General features: G+C 39.9%; 1 protein-coding gene across 2 annotated transcripts in view; it reads right to left on the bottom strand.

Annotated features, from left to right (window-relative positions):
- Positions 1-15,195, bottom strand: part of RNF180 (ring finger protein 180) — a 249,135-nt gene extending 233,940 nt beyond the window's left edge. Inside the window, exon 1 of one of the 2 annotated variants that reach the window (XM_062212190.1) lies at positions 15,129-15,195. The gene's annotated coding sequence lies outside the window, so the exon portion shown is untranslated. Of the gene's footprint in view, positions 1-14,750; positions 14,953-15,128 lie in introns of those variants that run through there. The other variant, XM_062212189.1, reaches the window with a different exon arrangement.
- Between the last annotated feature and the right edge of the window lie 7,720 nt (positions 15,196-22,915).

Below are 22,915 nucleotides of genomic sequence, written 5' to 3'. Positions count from 1 at the left end.
CCCATGTGAGAGACCCAGAAGAAGCTCCTGGCTTCAGCGTGGCTCTCCCTCTCTTTTCAAACAAGTAAATCTTTTTAAAAAAAATTCAAGGCCAGAAATAATGATTCTAATCCTCAAGGTCTACTTGATAAAAACATGATGTACTTTATTCTCCATACTGAAGTAGAATTCTTGAAAATGCCAAACAGATCACAGTATTTTCCTGGTCCCTCCAGGGTCTTCCTAGTACTGCTCTACTGTCAAGCAATCCAGCCTTCTTTTAGTTCCTCCATTCTATCAGTTTCCCCATCCTGCTCCCATTCCTGTATTCATGGAAAGCCTCCTTCAGGTCTCAGCTTAAATGACTCTTGCTGGGCAAGTGGTGGGGGTTGGGAAAAGGATTGGTGGTGTCTGTAAGCTATGACCTCCCCCTCTTATTTTCCTCTAAAACACTCATCACACTGTTAATTACATATTTCGTGTCTGCCCCTCTTTGCTGAATTGCAAACTCCTAAACTGTTTAATGCAGTCATCTGTTGGCATCTGCGTGGGATTGGTTCCAGGATCCCCATGGGCAGCAATGGCCCCAGATACTCATATATCTTTAGTAAAATGGCATAGTATCTGTATATAACTTATACATATCTTCTACATATGTTAAATCATCTCTAGATTACTTATAGTAGCTAATAAAATATAAATGCTATGTATATAATTGCTATACTGTATTGTTCAGGGAATACTGACAAGAAAAAGTCTACATATATTTAGTACAGATGTTTTTTAAAAAGAAAATTGAATCCACATTTAGTTGAATCTGCAAATGTGGAGCCAAGGGATACAGAGGGCTGACTTTAGTGCAAGCAGAGTACTGGGCATGTATCGGTAGAATGGGTGAGCAGAGTAAGCAAGCGCAAGCAAGTCCAAACATGAGCCTACATTGTGCTCAAAGTCAGAGAATAATTTATTGGCATCACCTGTATAAATCTAACACTCACCAACAAAGGAAGCTTGTCTCAGCCTCATAAACCATCACAGGAAGTTGACTCTTTAGCCATATCACTACAGAACACAGTCTGAGTTTCATGACTCATATGATTTAATAGCTCTGTTACTGGGTGCATGAAAATTATTTATAATCTTTATGAAACTATCCATTAGAAAATACATATTTTCTCCTTTTAAATTAACAATGGAATAGAAAGTAGTAAACCTTTCACACATTTTAAACTGAAAACTCCACATAAAAACATGAAGTCACTGGGTTTAGTATTATCATTTTAAAAACTGGCTATTTTTGAGTATAGTACTTAAGTGGCATTAGTTTATTTAATCAAGACATCCGATGAGGCCGGCGCCGTGGCTCAACAGGCTAATCCTCCGCCTTGCGGCGCCGGCACACCGGGTTCTAGTCCCGGTCGGGACACCGATCCTGTCCCGGTTGCCCCTCTTCCAGGCCAGCTCTCTGCTGTGGCCAGGGAGCGCAGTGGAGGATGGCCCAAGTGTTTGGGCTCTGCACCCCATGGGAGACCAGGATAAGCACCTGGCTCCTGCCATCGGAACAGCGCGGTGCGCCGGCCGCAGCGCGCTACCGCGGCGGCCATTGGAGGGTGAACCAACGGCAAAAGGAAGACCTTTCTGTCTCTCTCTCACTGTCCACTCTGCCTGTCAAAAAAAAAAAAAAAAAGACATCCGATGATGTAGGAATCATTAACTCCATTTTATAGATGAGCAAATGGAAGCCTAGAGAAATAACTTTTCAAATTATTCCTATCATTTTATGAGCACCATGTTCTTATTTTCTAGTGTCTTCAGATTTTTAAGAATGAAAAGAGTGAGATGGGTAAGTTGGAATTGGGAAATGGGTGAGTCGGAACTGGGAAAGGACTTCTTGAAGTCCCTCACTGGAACAGAGACAGCCAACATTACTGGCTGTCTACTCCTACCACCTGGCATCTTTGCCAGCTATAGTAAGAAAAGCAGAAGGCAAGGTGTGGAAATAACAACTAGCTCCAAGGTGAAATCTGAAGTCTATGCTCAGTCTTGATCAGCTTTGCGTGACATCAGTACTCTTTGTTAGCCATTCTAAAAATAAAACAGGGTCCAACAAGCTGAAGGAGCCCACCCACACAACTATCTTACCATATGGATAATGGGGACCTTTTTCACTTTTTACTTCTGCTTTACCTTTCTGTACTTTCCCCTCTTCCTTTGGAAGCATGGAATCCACATCAAGAGACTCAATTTGCTATGCCTTTGTGGAAAGCTCTATGCAGTCCTTCAGCACAGATTTCACTAAAATTCAGGGAAACTCTCAGATGGTATACTAATATATAGATTTGGCTTACACTAACACAGCAGGTAATTGTTCCTTCTGTCTTCTCATTCAGTGAGGCCCTTAGAGGCTACTGAAGTCTATAAGGTTTAGCTTGACAACTTTAAACATTCCCAGACATTAAGGTTTTTTACATTTTGAATGCTTACTCATAACTCTTAGTAAATTCAACATCCATAGTTTCACAATAAAATTTTAATAGTGACTAGTGAAAATCACTGATTCATTTTTTGTGAAATTTCTTTAAAGCCAAATTTTTAAGAATCACATCATTTAAGAAAGCAACAGGGACTGGCATTATGGCACAGCAGGTTAAACTGACACCTGTGATGGCATCCTGTACTGGAGTTGCTAGTTTGAGTCCCCGTTGCTCTGTTTCCAACCCAGCAACCCAGGTCCCTGCTGATATATCTGGGAAAGCAGTGGAAACTGACCCCTGTAACTGGACCCCAGTCACTCGTGTGGGAGATCTGGATGGAGTCCTAGGTTTTTTGCTTTAGCCTTGCTCTGCCCTGGCCATTGCAGCCACTTAGAGGAGTAAACCAGTAGATCTCTCCCTCTCTCTGTCATGCTTTCAAATAAATAAAACCTAAGAAAGGGGATGGGGGAAGGAAAGGAGGGAGAGGAGAAGAAAGGAGGGAGGGGGGAAGAAAGGAGGGAGGGGAGAAAGAGCAGGAAAGAAGAAGGAAGCAAAGAAAGTTGCACCCTTCCTCTCATATAGAATCTATTAAATAATTCCACAATGTCAACATGACAAAAGCAATGAAGGGATTAAATAATTCACTATTCGTAGAATCCCTGGAACAGAGATTGGGTACCACTGATATAAAACACAGTACAACCACAACTAATCAATTAATTAATGTTAAATTACAATTGCTTTTAACAATAAATCTTCCCTTGTTCTACAGTATTTCAGAGGTTTTATTTTAGGTTTCTTTCTTTCTCTTCCTACACATATTCAGTTAAAGGTAGATCTACCCAGACTTGGTCTTACTAGACATCTTAAGGAACTCATCCAGGATCACTTTTCTACCCACCAGCTGAGACCTATGGTGGCTAAGCTTACTAATGTACAAAGCACTCAGTCCAGTTCCTCTGAAGACCTGTCAGTTTCCTTTACCATCTGGTTCCCTTCTCTTGATTCTTCAGAGGGGGTATCTTGAACTATCTTATCTTGCCTACTTGGTTCCTTGGGAGAGGAACTAATATAATTCATTAAAAAAAAAAAAAAAAAACCTCTATAATTGCAATAGCTGTCATTTATTATCACAAGGGTACTTTGTGTCTTAGGTCTCCCAGTGCTCTGTGGAATCCCCCAACACCCCTTTCTGCCTAATGGCTTCCTAGAATTTACTGGAAACACAGGAAGTGAAAGAAAACCCAGCAGTTGCTGCATCTCAGAGAAGTATCTAAGAGGTTGAGATGGATGTCACTGCAGTTTTCTGGCTGGTAGAAGTCCTAAGTATGAGGAAAGTGACTACAGGGACAGAAGAAAACCTCTTACCTTGTATTTATCAGGTGTTCTGTATGACAAGGCAAGGGTGAAACATGCAAGTGTTCACATAGAGGAGTTCCTCTCAACCTAGAACCTTCTGATTCATAATTGAGGTTACTTCCTTCTGGCTGCATTTTTTATTTAGCATTATTTTTTTGTTTTTCTGGTGAATTTTCATTTTCTTCATTAAGAACTTAATGAAAAATAAGAAATGGCTACACTGTAGGCTGTTGATTTGATGCCATTTAGAACCTGGAGACACTTTCCTGAATACTTTTAAAGATTAACAATAAATATTCCAATGCGATGTTGTGTGACACGTTTATTTCTTCATTTATTTACTGATACCCTACATTACCCAAAAAGAATTTTAGAAAGTAAGTCTGAAAGCTACAAACATTGGGGAGATCAAAGTTGTTATGACATGCTTGATCATAAAACTGCTACATAAAACAGGGCAGAAAATATTGATAACTTCAAATATTGATACAACTGTTAACTTCAGTATAAGAAAGAGCAAAGTCAAGAAAAAAATCCAAACACAGGAGAAAGAAATTTTCAAATATAAATAATTGATTAGCATCTACAATTCTACAACACAATTTTTTAAATGGCAAACACCCATCAGAAAAATGAATGAAAAATGTGAAAATGTAATTCCAGAACTCACATGAAGAATTATCATGTGAAAACTTTCAACCTTACCAGAAATCAGGAAAATGAAAATTAAAAATGAGATACCATTTCACATCAATCACACTGGAAAAAATTAAATTCCTGCAATACCAAACATGAAATGAAAAGGAGCATAAGAATCTCATAAACCTGGGGCTGGTGCTGTGACACAGTGGGTTAATGCCATGGCCTGAAGCACTGGCATCCCATATGGGTGCCGGTTCTAGTCCCAGCTGCTCCTCTTCCAATCCAGCTCCCTGCTGTGGCCTGGGATAGCAGTAGAAGATGGCCAAGTCCTTGGGCCCCTGCACCCATGTGGGAGACCTGGAAGAAGCTCCTGGCTCCTGGCTTCGGATCAGCACAGCTCCAGTCGTTGTGGCCAATTGTGGAGTGAACCATCGGATGGAAGACCTCTTTCTCTCTGCCTCTCCTCTCTGTATGTAATTCTGACTTTCAAATAAATAAATAAATCTTTTTTAAAAAAGAATCTTATAAACCACATTGAGAAAGTTTAACTACATATAGTCCTTCTTTAAATATTCCTTTTTTGTTAAACTTTAAAGTTAACAAATTTCATACATTTCCTATATACAGATTTAGGAACACAGTGATACTTCCCACCCCATCCTTCCTCCCGCACATGCTCCTTCCATTTCTTCTCTTTCCTTTCTTATTCTCTTAATTTTCACAATGACCTACTTTCAGCTTATTCTATACTCATTAGATTAACCCTGAAATAAGTAAACAGTCCAACAAGTAGTGAGAAGAAAAAAAAAAAAACACTGCTCAACAGTACAAATGCTGTAAATAATCATTAAATCTCAAAATGTCAATTTTGCTCTTATACATCACATTTTTGGTACTCTATTAGTTACCACACATCAGGGAAAACATGTGGAATTTTCTTTTTGGGGCCTGGCTTATTATACTAAGTATAATGGCTTCCAGTTGTATCCATTTTGTTGCAAAAGACAGGATCTCATTATTATAGCTGAGTGATTTGCCAATACTATATATATATATATATATAGCATTATATATATAATTTCTATATACTATATATTGTATATACTACATATAATACTATATACACCATATATAATATATACTATATATACTATACATAGAATATAGTATATACTATATATAATACTATATATAATTTCTTTATTCAGTCATCAGTTGATGGACATTTGAGTTGATTATGTATTTTAGCTATTGTGAATTGAGCTACAATAAACATGGGGCTACAGATAACTCTTTCATCTGTGACTTAATTTCATTTGGGTAAATTCCCAGAAGTGGGATTGCAGGGTCATATGATATACCAATTTTTAGCTTTCTAAGGTATCTCCATACTGTCTTCCACAATGGCTGTACTCATTTACAATCCAACCAACAGTGGATTAGGGTACCCTTTTCCCCACATACTCACCAATATTTTTTTTTTTATATCTGTATGACAGACAAGCTAACTACGATGAGGTAATACCTCATTGTGGTTTTCATTTCCATTTCCCTGATGGCTGCTGATTCTGAGCATTTTTTTCCATGTGTCTGTTGGCCATCTGAATTTCCTCTTTTGAAAAACGCTTGTTCAATTCCTTTGCCCATTTCATAACTGGATTGTTGTTTTGTTGTTGTTGAAGTTCTTGAGCTCTTTATAGATATTGGGTATTAATCCTTTATCAGTTGCATAGTTTGCAAATATTTTCTCCCATTCTATCAGTTGTGCCTTCACTTTCCTGAGTGTTTCCTTTGCAGTGCAGAAGCTGCTCAGTCTGATGTAATCCCACTTGTTTATTTTGGCTCTGATTGTGCCTCTGGGGTCTTTTCCAAGAATTCTTTGCCTATGTCAATTTTCTCCTCTAATAATTTGATGGTATCAGGTCATAGATTTAGATCCTTGATCCATTTTGAGCTGATTTTCAAATAGGGTGTAAGGTAGAGGTGTTGTTTCATACTTATGCATTAAGAGATTCAATTTTCCCATTACAATTTGTTGAAGAGACTCTCCTTTCTCCAGGGGTTGATTTTAGCTCTTTGTCAACGATAAGTTGGTTGTAAATGTGTGGATTGATTTCTAGATATTCTATTCTTATTGGTCTACATGTCTATTGTTTTGCCAATACCAGGTTGTTCTGATTATAACTGTGCTTCAGTATGTCTTGAAATCTGGTATTGTGATACTTCTGGCTTTGTTTTTGTTGTTTAAGATAGCTTTACTTTACTTACTCAGAGTCCCTTGTGTTTCCATATGAATTTTTGTATCTTTTTTTTCTAGATCTGAGAAGACTATCATTGGTATTTTGATTGGGATTACATTGAATCTTTAAACTACTTACAACAGTAAGGACATTTTGATGATATAAATTCTTCCACTCCATGAACATAGAATATTTTTTCCATTCTTTGTATCTTTTCTTTCCTTCTTTAATGTTTTCCAATTTTCATCATAGAGATCTTTTACTTCCTTGGTTAAATTTACTTGAGGTATTAAAGTTTTTTGTAGGTATTATGAATGAGACCAATCTTAGAAGTTCTTTCTCAGGGCCAGTGCTAATTAGCTATTAGCTCAATAGGCTAATCCTCCGCCTTGCAGCGCTGGCACACCGGGTTCTGTCCCAGTTGCTCCTCTTCCAGTCCAGCTCCCTGCTGTGGCCCGGGAGTGCAGTGGAGGATGGCCCAAGTGCTTGAGCCCTGCACCCACAAGGGGAGACCAGGAGACACACCTGGTTCCTGGCTACAGATCGGTGCAGTGTGCCGGCCGCAGTGGCCATTGGGGGTGAACCAATGGAAAAAGGAAGACCTCTCTCTCTCTCACTGTCTATAACTCTGCCAAATTAAAAAAAAAAAAAAAGTTCTTTCTCAGCCATAGCCTTGGCTGTGTATACAAAGGCTATTGATTTCTGTGTGCTAATTTTATATCCTGCAACTTTACCAAATTCTCTTATGAATGTCAATAGTCTTACTGGAGTCTTTTGGATCCTCCACACATAGAATCATATCATCTGCAAATAGGGATAGTTTGACTTCCTCCTTCCCAATTTGTATCCCTTTGATAATTTTTTCTTACCTAATGGCTCTGGCTAAAATTTCCAGGACTATATTGAATAGCAGTGATGAGAATGGGCATCCCTGTATGGTTCCCGATCTCAGTGGGAATGTTTCCAACTTTTCCCCACTCAACAGGATGGGGCATAAACAAAGGCATAATGATTACATTGCATATGAAATTTACCAACCAAAAAATAGTGTCACTGAACTTCAGTACCTAAATTAGACTAGAAATATATGTGCTATTTAAGAAATAGTACAACATGTCTTACATTAGTATAAACCAGATACTCTCTTGATTATATGAATACAGTGCTAGATCTTCTTCATCCCCTGTCCCCAGAAAAAATCAACTGTCCCAAGAGACTGTCATTTGGACTGCAACACAGGCATCCTCTGCCTTCTGGCTCTGGAATTTGGTTTGACAATAGATCAGAGAATTGCAAGAAAGTGAGGCTAATGTATTTATTCCCTGACTCTTCTGGCAGATTACCTCAGGGTTTTAATCAAGCAGTCTTCTCAACATACCAACATTTTCTGGGTTTCAGTGATGGCCCTCTTCTCTTGCTCATTGAGACCCAAGAACCATAATGTCTCACACTATTGTTAGCCATGTGGTGCATCACCATCCAATGTTGGTTTATTTTAACCTAGACACACATTTTAAATTTCAACTCATCTAAGTTATCTCACTCTGAGAAAACCATGTATTGTCTATGAAACCATTGACATAATTATGAAGCACAACTTAGGCTTCATACCCGATCATCTGAGAAATAAATTTCTCCCATAGATCTACCTTATAAACTGATACATACAGATATCATCCACTTCCATCCAGCTTCTGGATTCACACTGGCCTGGCCCTGTCTGTTGTGAACATTTGGGGAGAGAGCCAGCAGAAAGGAACTTGATCACTCAGCCTTCTAAATGAAATGAGTAAATTTTCAAAAAGATATCTAAATAATTTTTAAAGTAACAAATACAGCTATTGGGTAAACTAAAAACAAAAACAAGAACTAGGAAATAGGGGAAGGCTTTATGGAGAAAGTGGTATTCCAGCTCAGTCTTAAAGGATAGAGAGGATTCAGACAGTATTAGCTAGGTACTATTAAGAGGACTGGGCCTTCTGAGCAAGGAAAACAAATAATCTACAACACTAAACTGAAAAAGGGTATGACTGTTTTGCCAGGATGAAGTATACAGCTTGACTTAAGCAGAAAAAGTTTCGTTTTGGATTCTAAGCCAAACAGATAGAGCTTTATAAATAGTCACTACATCATTTATGAATTCTCCAGAAAAGAAAAGGTCTGGGAAAGAATAGATTCTTTTAAAAAATTAAGCAGAATTTTGCCAGGAGAATATATCTTAGTTTTAATTTCCAAATCCATTTAATAAGCTTTGAGTAGCTTCCAATTTACTCATTATAAATTCACCCACATGTCTATACCATTCATTCCATGCTGCCATGATAGCCGTACCTCCATTTTGGATCCTTGGTAAATGTTTGTAACAGGTTTCTGAATAGGCCAGGCAATTTTCAACCAGAACAAGTCTCATGCTTATCTCAGCAATTTAATGAAGGATGTTTGGAAGCTATTTTTAACGTCTGTGTTGATCTGTCGATTGTTTTTCAGGTTTTCAAGCTATGAAACTATCAGTGAACTCATAAGGCAAACAGAGTATGGAACATCAAAGCAACTGTATTACTAATGCAATGTTGTCTAATATTTCTGCCTGCTACAGAGAAATATTCCACATATTAAAAAAAGTAATATTTCAAATTCCTCGGTTAGCTTTTACAATCATTTCCAGCATTCACGTCGTTTCTCTGAAATTTTCTAAAATCTCAGAAAATACCTTGTTAATTAAGTGGTTAATGTTTACTGTGCCAAGAATACTTTTCATTGACATTATTCCTATTTTTGTACACTTTATTGTTTACCAGGGTCAAAACAAAATATTTTGATATAGGAAATTTTATGAGGGTGCTTTCATAAGAGAAAATTATGACAAGATTTTAAAAATAAACTCTTCAATTTCCAGATTAAGAAAAACATGATGTTATATATGAAATAGATATTTTATCCCTTCAACTCCAACTACCTTCTACCCAAAGATAAGGTCACAGTTACAGATTAGGGTGAATGTCAGAGATGAAAAACAACTCATGTGGCCAGCGCCGCGGCTCACTAGGCTAATCCTCCGCCTGCGGTGCTGGCACCCCGGGTTCTAGACCCGGTTGGTGCGCCGGATTCTGTCCCGGTTGCTCCTCTTCCAGTGCAGCTCTCTGCTGTAGCCCGGGAAGGCAGTGGAGGATGGCCCAAGTGCTTGGGCCCTGCACCCGCATGGGAGACCAGGAGGAAGCACCTGGCTCCTAGCTTTGGATCAGCACAGTGTGCCGGCAATAGCAGCCATTTGGGGGGGTGAACCAATAGAAGGAAGACGTTTCTCTCTCTAACTCTGGCTGTCAAAAAAAAAAAAAAAAAAACTCATGGTTGGGATAAGATGAGCACAGCACATTATCTGGGGCAAACCATATGATAACTAGGAAATAATGTTTATCATCGCATTTTCTCATTTTTGACAGGGCCATTCTAGGGGGAAATTTCTGCTTGCTACTGGTAATTTACTTGTCACTTCAATAGTCTGCTTTTCAAAGTCAGTGACTTCTCTCAAAGTTTCCATTTATTATCAATTAAAAGAGATTTTGCTGATAAATAATGGGACTTTTCCCACTTGAATATCAAAAGATAAGCAACTCTTTTTTTCAGACTGCAAAGAAAATTTCCTAGTTTTCTGACCTCAGAAGTGAGGTCATACGTTGATCATAAAACTCATTCTTCACAATGATTTTGGGGGACCAGACCAATCAATATCTTCTTAACTGATGGTATTTTTTTTTTTTTAACTTTTCTGCCACTTACACATATGCTTGATCTGAGTATGACCTCACCAAAATTTATGTTGAAACTTTATTTTCATTGTGGTAGTATTACGAGGTAGGGCCTTGGGCTTGGCACTGTAAATAGTGGGCTAAGCCTTCACCTACAGCATCAGAAACCCATATGGGTACTGATGAGTCCCAGCTGCTCCTCTTCCAATCCAGCTCTCTGCTACGGCCTGGGAAAGCAGTAAAGGATGGCTCAGGTGCTTGGGCTTCTGCATCCACGTGGGAGATCCGAAAAAAGCTCCTGGTTTCGGGTAGGCTCAGCTCCGGCCGTTGAGGCCATCCTGGGAGTGAACCAGTGGATAGAAGACCTTTCTTTCTGTCTCTCCCTCTCTCTGTCTTGTAACACTAACTCTCAAATTAATTAATTAATTAATTAGTTAATGGAAGGAAGGAAGGGGAAGGAAGGGGCCTTTTGGGAAGTGTTTAAGTTACAAGTTACCCCATAACTTTAAGTGGATTAAAACCTTACAAAAAGGCTGGAAGAAACTAGCTTCTAACCCTTTTGCCCTTCCATTTTCTGCCACAGGAAGACACAATGCTCATTTTAGAAACAGAGATCAAGGCCCTCTCCAGACATCAAATCTGCTAGCACCCTTTTCTTAGATTTGCCAGCCTCTAGATTTGCCAGAAATAAACCTCGGCAGCAAGTGTGTTGCCTAATGGTTCAGAGGCCAGTGGGGACACCTGAATCCCATATCAGAGTGCCTGGGTTCAAGTATTGGCTCCACCTGATTTCAGCTTCCTGTTAGTGTGAACCCTGAGAGGGAACAGGTGATAGCTCTAGGGGCTTTTTTTGCTCCCTGTTGACTTGACCTATGGGCACTTGGGGAGTAAACTAGTATATAGGATCTCGATTCTCATTCTCTCTTTCTAATTCAAATTTTTTTAAAAGGAAACTTCTGTTCTTTATTAATTACCCAGTCTCAGGTATTTTGCTATTACAGCACAAATGATCTAAGACAGCATGTAAAACAGTAATACAGTAATAAACAACCCAGACAGAATGAAGAAAATGAATGTCCCTGGTAAGCGGTATTAAGTAAAACTTTACAGGACAATATTTTAGAATGAACTCCTGTCCCCCAATAAATCAAACAAAAATGAAGTTACTCATGCTTAATGCCACATTATCAAAATGAAACTTTAAAGAAGTAAAACTACAAAGAGACCAGTTTTTCCTGAGAACAGGATTTTCCTAGGAACCAGTTTGAAAGGGTTCAGTCACAGTGAACTGGCATGATAAGAAAATCCCCTCTCATTTAATGCCTACCAAAAAAAATCAAACCTGAAGTAAACCAATCCACTTAATATAAATTATTGTTTCCTTGTTTCCACTTTATAAAACCAACTTCTCTGTCACAGGCCCTAGAACACTCACTATTTTGTACCATGAGATGCTGGCAGATTCTAAAACTGCTAATACAAACCAACCAGATCTTTAAATTTGTTGCAATTTTGTCTTTTGACAATGGTGTGGTCAGGAAAGTCTGTTGTACCAGTAACTTGCTAATTTTGTTTTTTAAGTAACAATTTTATATTTTGTCATACTCCAGGTATATTAGACTCAAAACATACAATGTGGAGCCAAATTTTATGGTCCTAAATTATTAGATTTACATTTGCATTTATGTGATGTTGAAATGTCAGTATAAAATAGTCCCAACCAAACCCTATTCCTTTATGATATGTGACCAATTTTCATATGATCTACTTAACATATATGTGAAATTTCTGATTCCCAGAAAAATCAATATGATGAAAAGATGTAACTCATAGGTTACAATATAAATTATTAACTTCAAAATGTTTAATAACATGAAATTGTTATAGAATCTCAGCCTCCAAGTAAGTCTTGCCCTCTTCAGAGTAGTCCTCTGGGATGTTGCACATTTATTCTAATAATGTTGTCACTATTTTAATCTATTTGTAAACTGCCCTTTTGAAACTGACTTTTCACCAGGATAATCCTTTAAATAGCCTTAGTAGTGGTAAAATCCTACAGGCAGAACTGAGAAGCATGCAGAAATCCTTCTACCTATTTAGTATACAAAATAAGTGCTCAAGCTAAGTTGCGTACGTTAATTAAAAATACACAAATGAAAAAGTACTCACAAAAGTGATCATAAAAAACACATTTTATGATTTCAAAAGATTCAAAATAATTATGAATAGCAGCTGCACTACTGGAATAAGCTTTCAGGCTCCAAAGGTGACTACTTACAATAAGCACTCTCATTACAAACTTAAATGACGACATGTTTAGTATTTCAGGACTGAGTAGACACACTTCAAAGTCATAAAGCAGTTTTGAGTTGAAGCTATTTTCTAGACATAACTTCATTAATTCTTTACATACCCCTATGAAACAAAGTGCAGATTTACCATTCTTTTTTCACATGGCTGAGTGGAGGTACTATAAAGGAAAGAAAACTTTGTCTATTCCATGAGGAAACAATTAAAACTAGAACACTGTCCCCTAAAATTCTGTTCTACACAGCACAATTTAAGTGAAATGTTTTAGCTTAATTTTCTTGACAAAGACATTACATAAATGAAAAGTATTATTATTCAGGTAGGTGTGTCATAAAATATTAGAGGTCTATTAAAAGTGATAATTTATTGCATACTAGCCTGGAAGAATTCCTGTTTCATGTTTGAGAGTTACTTATTAATAGGCTGGTATCTCTCCTCAGATACACTCATAAAAGTCTCAGTTAACTCTCTTTTACCAAGAAAGCAAGCTTATTTTTTTTTAAAATACTCTCATGAATTTTGGAAGAAAAAAATCACTTTAAAAACCAAATACATAAAAATGAAAAAGAGGAAGCCAAATGAGGCAATAAAAAATCTACTGGCAAAACCAGCTAAGAGCAAACAGTAGGGAAACTGGCAAAAGACTGCCAGTTCTAGGGAGATAAGAAAGCACAACACCATAATACATTTACAATATCTGTACAATTTTCATGAAAACAACTAAAATAATTACTCTCCTAAATGTTCAATTCTTTCTAAGAAAAGTAAACTTGCTACTCAATATGCAGGGATACCTAGCAGCCTACATCTTCCATTCTGCTCATTTATTAAATAAGAATTCAGGGTCTCTGTTAGGGTCATCAAGGATCTTTGGGGCTATCAGTGCCACTACATCTAGTTAGGAAATGAAAGAGCTGACAAATGAAAGACAAAGGGATTTTACTCCTTCCCAGATTCATTCTGATCTTTCAAGCATCACTTTTAGGGGGTACTCACGCAGGGACCTAAAAGCATTCAGCAATACTCATAAAGAAAAATTGTAATAATGAGTAAATAGAAATAGAAAAGGTGTCAGACCGGCATTCTTTGAATGCTCCTTTGCACGTGAGGCTGGATGGAGGGCAACTCAGACAGACAAGTTCTAATCCCAACTTCCACCTGCACTGACTGCTTACTTTTGATGTAATCAGTACTTTTCTTCGTGGGCGTCTCAGCTGTCTGGTCTATGAAATGGGTAATTTAATAGTAACCTGCCCACATGACGCTCCTTTGAAGTTAACTAATGAACCCTTTCACGGGTGCACTTAAACCTATTAGATCCTACAAAAATATCGAGTGCTCTCTCGCAAAGAACACGGTAATGTCCGTGTTAGCGCTGATGACAGCACTCATCATCCTCTCCCCTCCCAGGACCCCCCGCCGCCCGGCTGCCTTTCGAGGCTCACTTAGGACCCGTGCCTGCCACAGAGTCTGGACACTCCGGACCCGAGGCTGCAACAAAAGCGGCTGAAACGCCGATACTGAAATGGACCAGACAATGAAAGTGGATCCGTGTCGGGGAACCGGCCGCGCAGGGCTGAGAGCGCCCACCTCCCCACCAGCTCTGAGGGGAAGCAGCTCACAGCTCCTCCTCGCTCCGGACCCGGACAGCCAGCGATTCCAGACCCCTCATACCCGCCCCAGCAGTGCCGGCCTCCCCCGCCACGCCCCCGGCGCTTCGCCGCCAGGGCTCCGGCATCCAAACCCCGCGTAATTCCAGCCTTTCGGCCCGGAGCGCCCCGGGCGCGAAAGTTAAGCCGCCGCCGCGTCACCTGAGGCCCGGGAGACAGGCAGCCCGGCCAGCCCCAGCCCGGCGGCAGCCCTGCCTCTCGGCGCGTCCTCGCTCGGGGGCCAGCATGGGCGCCCGTGACAGCGCGACCCGGCAGGGCCGCGCCGAGGCCGGGCCGCCTGGAGGAGACGCGGCCGCCGCGCCCCGCGAGCTCGCGGCCGCCGGCCCTTACCTGCGTCTGCGTCCTGGAGCGCCCCGCTCCGCGCCCCCTCCCGGCGCGCCCGGCCGCCGGCAGCCTGGCTCTGAGGACTGGCGGCGGCTCCGGCGGCGGCGGCGGCGATGCCGGTTCGGTGAGACGGGAAGCGACAGGAGCCAAACCCCGCGGAAAGCGCGCGAGCTGCGCCAGCAGCCCCGACCCTGCGGCCTCGGACTCGGCCACCGAGCCGGCACCGCCGCCCACCGGCCCGTCTCACTCCACCTCAGCCAGCTCCCACCCGGGCCGCGCGTGGGCGGCGCCGCGCCCTGACCCCGCGCAGACCGACAAGCAGCGCGGGCCGCGCGCGGCGGGGCGGAACCCTTGCAAAGTTTTGCCGTCTCCTCATCCGCTTACCAGAGCAACAGAAGTTGTGGTCTCCCTCGTCCTCTCCCAGCGCCTTCGAGTTCTGGCCCCAGTTCCAACTGCAGGGTCGGTTCCTACTAAAACTCCGCAGGCGTCCCAGACACCCATCTCCATGCCTGAGCCTCGTCCTGAGGCAACACCAGGACCTGGCCTTGGTTTTCCCCTCTGATGTCACTGTCTTCGTCGCTTACCCTCTTGTTCCATCTGTGCACGCTGGCACTAAACGCTGAAGAGGCCTGACTCTTGACAAATGACAGCTGGCAGGTAAATTGGTGACTACAGGTAAATCAAAGTGCTCATTCAGGCAGTGAGAGGGCCGCTTGGAGTACATGGTGACTTGGCAGTGCCTCATAAACCCTGGATTCACAGCCATGAAAATAGATGATCAAACGACTATAAATAAGATTTGGAATATGAAAGCAAGTTTTATTACTCGGCTTGAGGAAGGCGCAGGAGTCTAATAAGAGACCTTAAAAGAGTGTATGACCTTTCTCTGCTAGATAGAGAAATGTCCATTTGCCTGAGTGTCGTGTTTGTGGAGTCTTGTCTCAAAACTAGGGCCTATATGCAATGATTTCCCACCTGAGGGGGGGGGGGGGAATAACCAAATCAGGCAAGACATCACAAGAAAACTTACCTTATGAATATTAGTGCAAAAAGACCCTCAACAAGGGAGACATTGTGGCACAGAGTATTAAACCACTGTCATCCCATGTGGGCTTCAGTTCCTGTCCCCTCTGATACAACTCTCTGCTAATGCACCTGGGAAAGCAACAGAAGATGGCCCAAGTGCCATCAGGATGGAATTCCAGGCTCCTGGCTTTGGCCTGGATCAGCCCTAGGTGTTGCAACCATTTGGGGAGTGAACTAGCAGGTGAAAGATCTGTCTCTGTCTTGCTCTCTGTCTCTTCCTCTCTCTCTCTGTAACTCTGCCTTTGAAATAAATACATCTTTTTTAAAAAATCCTCAACAATATATTAGGAAGCCAAATCCAGTAACATACAAAAACGATTATACAGCATAACCATGTGAGATTTTGTCTCTGGAATGCAAGGCTGGTGTAAAAAACAAAATTAGTCATTGTAATACACCATTTTAACAGACTGAAGAACCAAAAACTAACATGATCATTTCCATAGGTGAAGGAAAAGCATTTCACAAAATCCAACACCTTTTCATGATTAAAAAAAAGCCCAGGGCCAGCATTTTAATCCTCTGCCTGCAGTGCTGGCTTCCCATTTGGGTACCAGTTCTAGTCCTGGCTGCTCCTCTTCCTATCCAGCTCTCTGCTATGGCCTGGGAAAGCAGTAGAAGATGGCCCAAGCCCTGGGGCTCCTGCACCCACGTGGGAGACCTGGAAGAAGCTCCTGGCTCCTGGCTTTGGATTGGCTCAGTTCCCGCCATTGCAGCTGTTTAGGGAATGAACCAGCACACGGAAGACCTTTCTCTCTCTCTTTCTCTCCCTTTGTAACTCTACCTCTCAAGTAAATACTGGAGGTTCTAGCCAGGGAATTTAGGTAAGAAAGGGTTTGTAACTAACAGCAGAAAGAGACCTGTCAAAGAAAACCAACATGACAGTTATCAGAACTGTAGAACTACAGCACCTACACTGTTTGCTCAGCTGATGATGAAAATTCTCTATACTAAAATACGCTATGATGAAATTTCAAAGCAAACGAGTCAGAGAAATCTGAATCACTTCCAGAAAGAAAAAAAGCAAAGACATACTTCCAAAATTAATCGAGGGAGGAAGATTTTCAATATTAAAGCCAATGAAGTATGAGATTTTTTTTTAACTTTTATTTAATGAATATAAATTTCCAAAGTACAGCTTATGGGTTACAATGGCTTCCCCCCTCCCATAACTTCCCTCCCGCCCGCAACCCTCCCCTTTCCCGCTCAAGACTTCTCTCTCTCTCTGCCTCTCCTTCTCTCTCTGTGTAACTCTGACTTTCAAATAAATAATAAATAAATCTGTTTAAAATAGACACTTTCAGAGAGGCAAAGTTTTAGATATTCTTTTCAAGCATCCTTTCTCAGGAAGCCATAACAAAGAGGTGAGGCTAGGGGTCTAATAGAAGAGAGAGGTGAAGATTAACACTGAGATAACTCCGCTAGGCAGCAAGGCCACATCATAATGGTAATCCTTGGAACCTGTGAATATGTTCCATAGGCTTGACTGTTGTAAATAAGGTTAGGGACACAAATATGGAGATTATCTTGAGTTACCTAGGTAAACCAAACATTATCACATGAGCCTTTAAAAGCAATAAGCTTCCTCCAGCTGGAATCAGAAAGCGAGAACAGATGTCAGAGAGGTTTGAAGCCTGAAAGGGACTTCACCTTCTGTTGTTGGAGAGAACTTCATGGAAAACAGAAGGGGGAATACGGGCAGCTCCTACAGGAAAATATGGACCACTTGGATGAATTTACAAGGACTTCTTTTTCAACAAATACACAGGTAAAATGTTTATTATAAAGAAACCTGAAAGAAGACAATGACAAATATTGATGTTTTCTGATGTTCAAAACCTAAATAGCAAACAGATTCTCCAAAAATCAGTAAATTTATTCAGGAATTGCAGAACATTGCAGTGGGAGTATACATAAAAAATGAGGAGGTTGAGGCCAGGGGAAAGTTTTAAAGGCAACGCAAGGAGGATTACGTAAGTTATTTTGAGTTAGTAATCCTTGGCTATAAAGCCCAAGGTTCTACAGGCAATTGTCGGACAGACATCCTTGCAGGAATATTTTCTGAGTAGGGTCCTGGTGAGCTTTGTGCAAGGTTGTAGCTATGGGGAAGTGTCTTTTTCTGATTGTTCCTGTTACTAGGCATGCGTGCATGAGAGCCCCTCTTCATAACCTCTTGTATTTATTTGCTTATGGTTTCACAAAAGTCACTTTATTTTGATTCTGACAACCTTCACACTCGTTATGGAATGTAATTTAACTTCTTACTTCCCATGAATTCATATAATAATTAGAGAAATTATAGGATTGACAAGTCTGGAAAATAAAAATACAAGATGCCCAGTTAAAAATGAATCCTGGGTAAAACAGTGAATACAGTTTTAATATAAACTACTTACAGTGAAAATGTTTGATTGTTAAAATTTAACTAGGTATCCCATACTTCTGTAGCAATTTAAAACAAGTACACTGTAAGCGACAGTTCAACTTTGGAATCACCTGGAATGCTTGTGAAACTACCAATGCCCTATTGTCACTCTAGTATGATTGCATCAAATTTCTTACAGTGAGAGCTCAGCTAATGAATGGTCAAGTTTGAGAACCATAGCCCTAGAGAGCAGTTAATTTACAAAAGTCTGGTAGCCTGAAAGTAACCTCCACAATTAATTTACAATCTGAAATAAAGTTTTATTCAATAAACTCCTTAATATTCATATCTCAAAGTTACAAATGAAGAGTATTATTTTTAGTATTTCAATAAAGATCTTTTTACTTTATAGTAAAAAATGAAAATTCAATTTCATGATTATAGTATACAAAATAAAGATTTATTTTAACTTCTAGGCAGTTGGTATCTAAATATTTACTAACATTATCTCTCACTTCACTGCATATAACAGCTAGCAGAAAACTTAGTCCACCCAAAACACCTATACCAATAACCTTTGATTACATGATGGTTATATTTTATAACCTCTAGTTTCAGTTATAATTTCCAACCCAGACTGAATTAAATAAATATGAAATTGTAACTTTTTCATACAAACTTGCATTTGAGACCCCAGCAGGACATTTAGATCACTTGGAAACAGCAAGCTATTAAAAATAAAAAGCTTGAGTTAATAATATAATTTACACAGATGTGATATTTAAAGTTGTGAAATCAATAAGAGAAGATAATTTTTAGGAAAATTCTGCTTTTAGAAGGTAAGGCAAAAAAAAAAAAAACTGGAAATTTCCTCTTAGAGGCAAAGATTTTCTATGTGAGTTTGGAGAGCAAGTACGTAGTATCAAATGCAGTGAGGAGGCTAAAGAGAGTAAAGAAAGGGTGCTGAATTTACTGACCCATCAGGCAACGTAGAATAGCACAGATGTGGCATTCTAGGGCTACCACGTCCATATTTTCCTGTAGGAGCTGCCCAGCCAAGACTTGAGTGATGGTAGACATTTGTGTTTAAGTTTTGAGACTTTCTTCAAACTGTTCAGTAGTTCTTGGGGGCAGGCTTTGTGGTACAATGGGTTTAGCTGCGAGTTATGTTGCTGGCATCCCGTACTGGGGTGTCTATTTGAGTCTCAGCTGTTCCACTTCTGATCCAGCTTACTGCTAATGCACCTGGGAAGATGATAGATGATGGCCCAAGTACTTGGGTCCCTTCCACCCACATGGGAGACCCAGATGAGTTTCCAGGTTCCTGGGTTTGGCCTGGCCCAGCCCTGGCTGTTTAACCAGTTAGAGAATGAAGCAGTGAATGGAAGATTTTTCTCTCTCTCTCTTTCTCTCTCTCTCTCTGCCTTTCAAATAAATAAATCTTTAAAAAAAAGAAAGTTCAGCAGCCTAAGAATAAAAACAAAGGAAGTGCAATGATGTGATTTACATAAAGCAAAGGGCTAGGAAAGTGAATGTGGCCAACAGACAAGGGGCAAAGGAGTGAACACATCTTAAAAGCACAGTTGAAATGGCAATCCTGGGCCCGAGCTGGGCAAGGATACAAGAAGACCAGAAAGACATTGGTGTTCCTGAAGTAGAAAGTCATGAAATCAGTACTAAAATTATTGAGGAAGGCAATGTAAGTAACAGGATCAGAGATGGGGAACAATTCCAGGAAAAAGGTAGTTTATTTTACATTTCACTGTCTCTTCAGTAAGGCTAAGACATATTCCATGTTGAATCGAGATCTCATATCTAAAAGGAGATGAAACAATATGATTTTGTTTTGAAGTTAGCCCATATATGCTCAATTTTATTTCATTATTTGGGAAGAATATAATTCCACTCAGAATATCCAGTGACAGTAAACCAAGAATGTATTAATATAGTAATTATTGTATAAAACAGATGTAACACAGTTATATATAATAAGAAATATAAGGACATATATTATGGCTCAGTGGTTTGAGAAGCACACAGACATCCCTCATCAGAATGCCTAGATTTGAATTGTGTCCACTTCTGATCTAGCTTCATGCTAATGTGCACCATGGAAGGCAGGGGTGGCTCAATTACTTGCATCCCTGCCTCCCATACGGGAGACTATGATAGAGTTCCAGGCTCTTGGCTTCAAACTGGCCCAGATCTGACTGTCATGAGTATTTGGTGAGTGAACCAGTAAATAGACAGTCTCTCTATTTCTCTCTCCATCTTTAAAATTACAATAAATAAATGAATAATTTAAAATGTTACATTTAAAAATAAAAAAATTATAATAAATACAAAATAACGCTAGTATTCATAAAATTCAACCTAGAATTCTTTTTACCAGATTATCATTTCCCAGTCCTTAAAACTCATGTATTAGCTTTTCATCACTATTCTAAATGCCTGAGGTAGCCTACATTTATAAAGAAAACAAGTTAACTGTGGCTCACAGTTATGGAGGTTCACAGTCCATGATCAGGAGAGGGCCTACTGATTTGGCCATTGGCAATAATGTTTCTTGCTAGCAGAGTCCTGAAGTACCCAAGGGATACCAGGAGATAGGGAGGGTATCATTCTGTGCATATTTTTCCTTGTAAAACCAACAGGATTAAATTGATGGGGGAATCTCACAACCTATTCTAATCTGATCACTTCCCATGGACTTACCTCTAAATATCATAACAGGTTAAGTTTCCAACCTCTTAATACTACTAATTTAAGATTTGGGGGACTAAATTACATGAATTTGGAGGTCAAATTGTGTTCAAACGATAACAACACATAGCAGGAAAAACCTTTCAGAGTAAGAAATGCATGATGTGAAAATACCAAAGACTTGATATTTGTGATTTTTTTCAGCCTCAGGCTCTTAGGTAAGTCACATAATGACTTTTACTCCAAGTATCCTCAACTGTAAGAATAGTTCATCTTTTTTTTTTTTAAGATTTATTGTATTTATTTGAAAGACAGAGTTACAGAGAGAGGTAGAGACAGAGAGAGAGGTCTTCCCTCCACTGGTTTACTCCCCGGTTGGTCACAAAGGCCAGAGTGAGGCTAATCCAAAATCAAGAGCCAAGAGCTTCCTCCATGTCTCCCACTTGGGTGCAGGGTTTAACCTACTACCCCACAGTACCAGTTTCTAGAATGTTCATTTTTAATACTAATTTTTCATTTAAGTAATCTTGTCCAGATTATTGAAGTAACTGCCAATTAACCAGTTATATCCTACACCCTCTCACCTTAGAACTGTCTTTGTTGTTAGCAGTTTAAAGCAATCTTGTACAACACATTCATTTATCCAACATTGAAAATATTGTAAGTGTCAGACAGGTCAGCTTTAAACGTTCTTCTTGTCCCCTATTCAATACTGGTTGTTTAGTTTCAGAATTTAAATGAAATTGGCTTATGGAAGCAATTGTTATTTATTAGTGGGTAAAGTAGAAAGAAGAGAAAATAAAAACTAAACCCGTGATTTATATGTACTATCTTTCTTTCCTTTTTTTTTTTTTTTTTTTTTGACAGGCAGAGTGGACAGTGAGAGAGAGACAGAGAGAAAGGTCTTCCTTTTGCCGTTGGTTCACCCTCCAATGGCCGCCGCGGTAGGCGCGCTGCAGCCGGCACACCGTGCTGATCCGAAGGCAGGAGCCAGGTGCTTCTGCTGGTCTCCCATGGGGTGCAGGGCCCAAGGACTTGGGCCATCCTCCACTGCACTCCCTGGCCACAGCAGAGAGCTGGCCTGGAAGAGGGGCAACCGGGACAGGATCGGTGCCCCGACCGGGACTAGAACCCGGTGTGCCGGCGCCGCAAGGTGGAGGATTAGCCTAGTGAGCCGCAGCGCCGGCCTATATGTACTATCTTTCCAAAATAATGCAAACAAGTATGGCCTCTTAAATATTGTGACATTTTCACTCCAGCTCACTGTCTGGCAGCAGCTGGGTCTGAATCTCTGAGAAAGCCAGTCACTTTCTCAGGTAAAGGTCAAATGTACAGTGTGCTCTTGTATTTAAATGTTTATGTCAAATATGATATGTCAATTTTACAAAAAATTTTATGGCTTTGGGCATTATGAATATGAAAGTTACAAATCTACCAAAATAAAAGCTTTGACACTGGCGCATATTATTTCACATAGTTCTCTGTCCGTATCCTTTACTATGAATGGCTGTCACTTCTGTTCTTTATTGAAGGGATCATACGTTTACAGTCTAATAGTTTCATTTGCTAACTTCATGGTTCAATACCCGGTAAATAATCTATGTTAATATTTTTCTTAAATCTTAGATTAACATGTATGTGTAATACATGTGCATTTTTATGGGGTACTGTATATTGTTTCAACATATATACACTACATAAAGCAATCATAATTAAATGATTAGCTTTTCCATTTTCTTATCTTTTCTTTGTGTTTGAAGCCTACCAGCAATTCTGTTCCAGTTCCTTATATAGTATATAGAGTTATCCCACTGTGCCATAGAACACCAGAACCAGTTGCCTCCATTAGACTGTGGTACCCATGATCTAACCTCTATACCCTCTCTTCCCACCCTTTTCAGCCTCTAGTAAGAACTCTTTTAAGTTTATATTAACTAATTTTTAAACATCTGCCTGTGAGAGAAAACTTGCAGTTTTTGTCTTTCCGTATCTGTCTTATTTTACTGAACATAATGAT

Source organism: Lepus europaeus, chromosome 15 (genome assembly GCF_033115175.1).
Source record: "Lepus europaeus isolate LE1 chromosome 15, mLepTim1.pri, whole genome shotgun sequence".
Classification (NCBI taxonomy): domain Eukaryota; kingdom Metazoa; phylum Chordata; class Mammalia; order Lagomorpha; family Leporidae; genus Lepus; species Lepus europaeus.
Note: the sequence above shows the minus strand (reverse complement) of the source record. Positions and strands in the feature narration are given on the sequence as shown.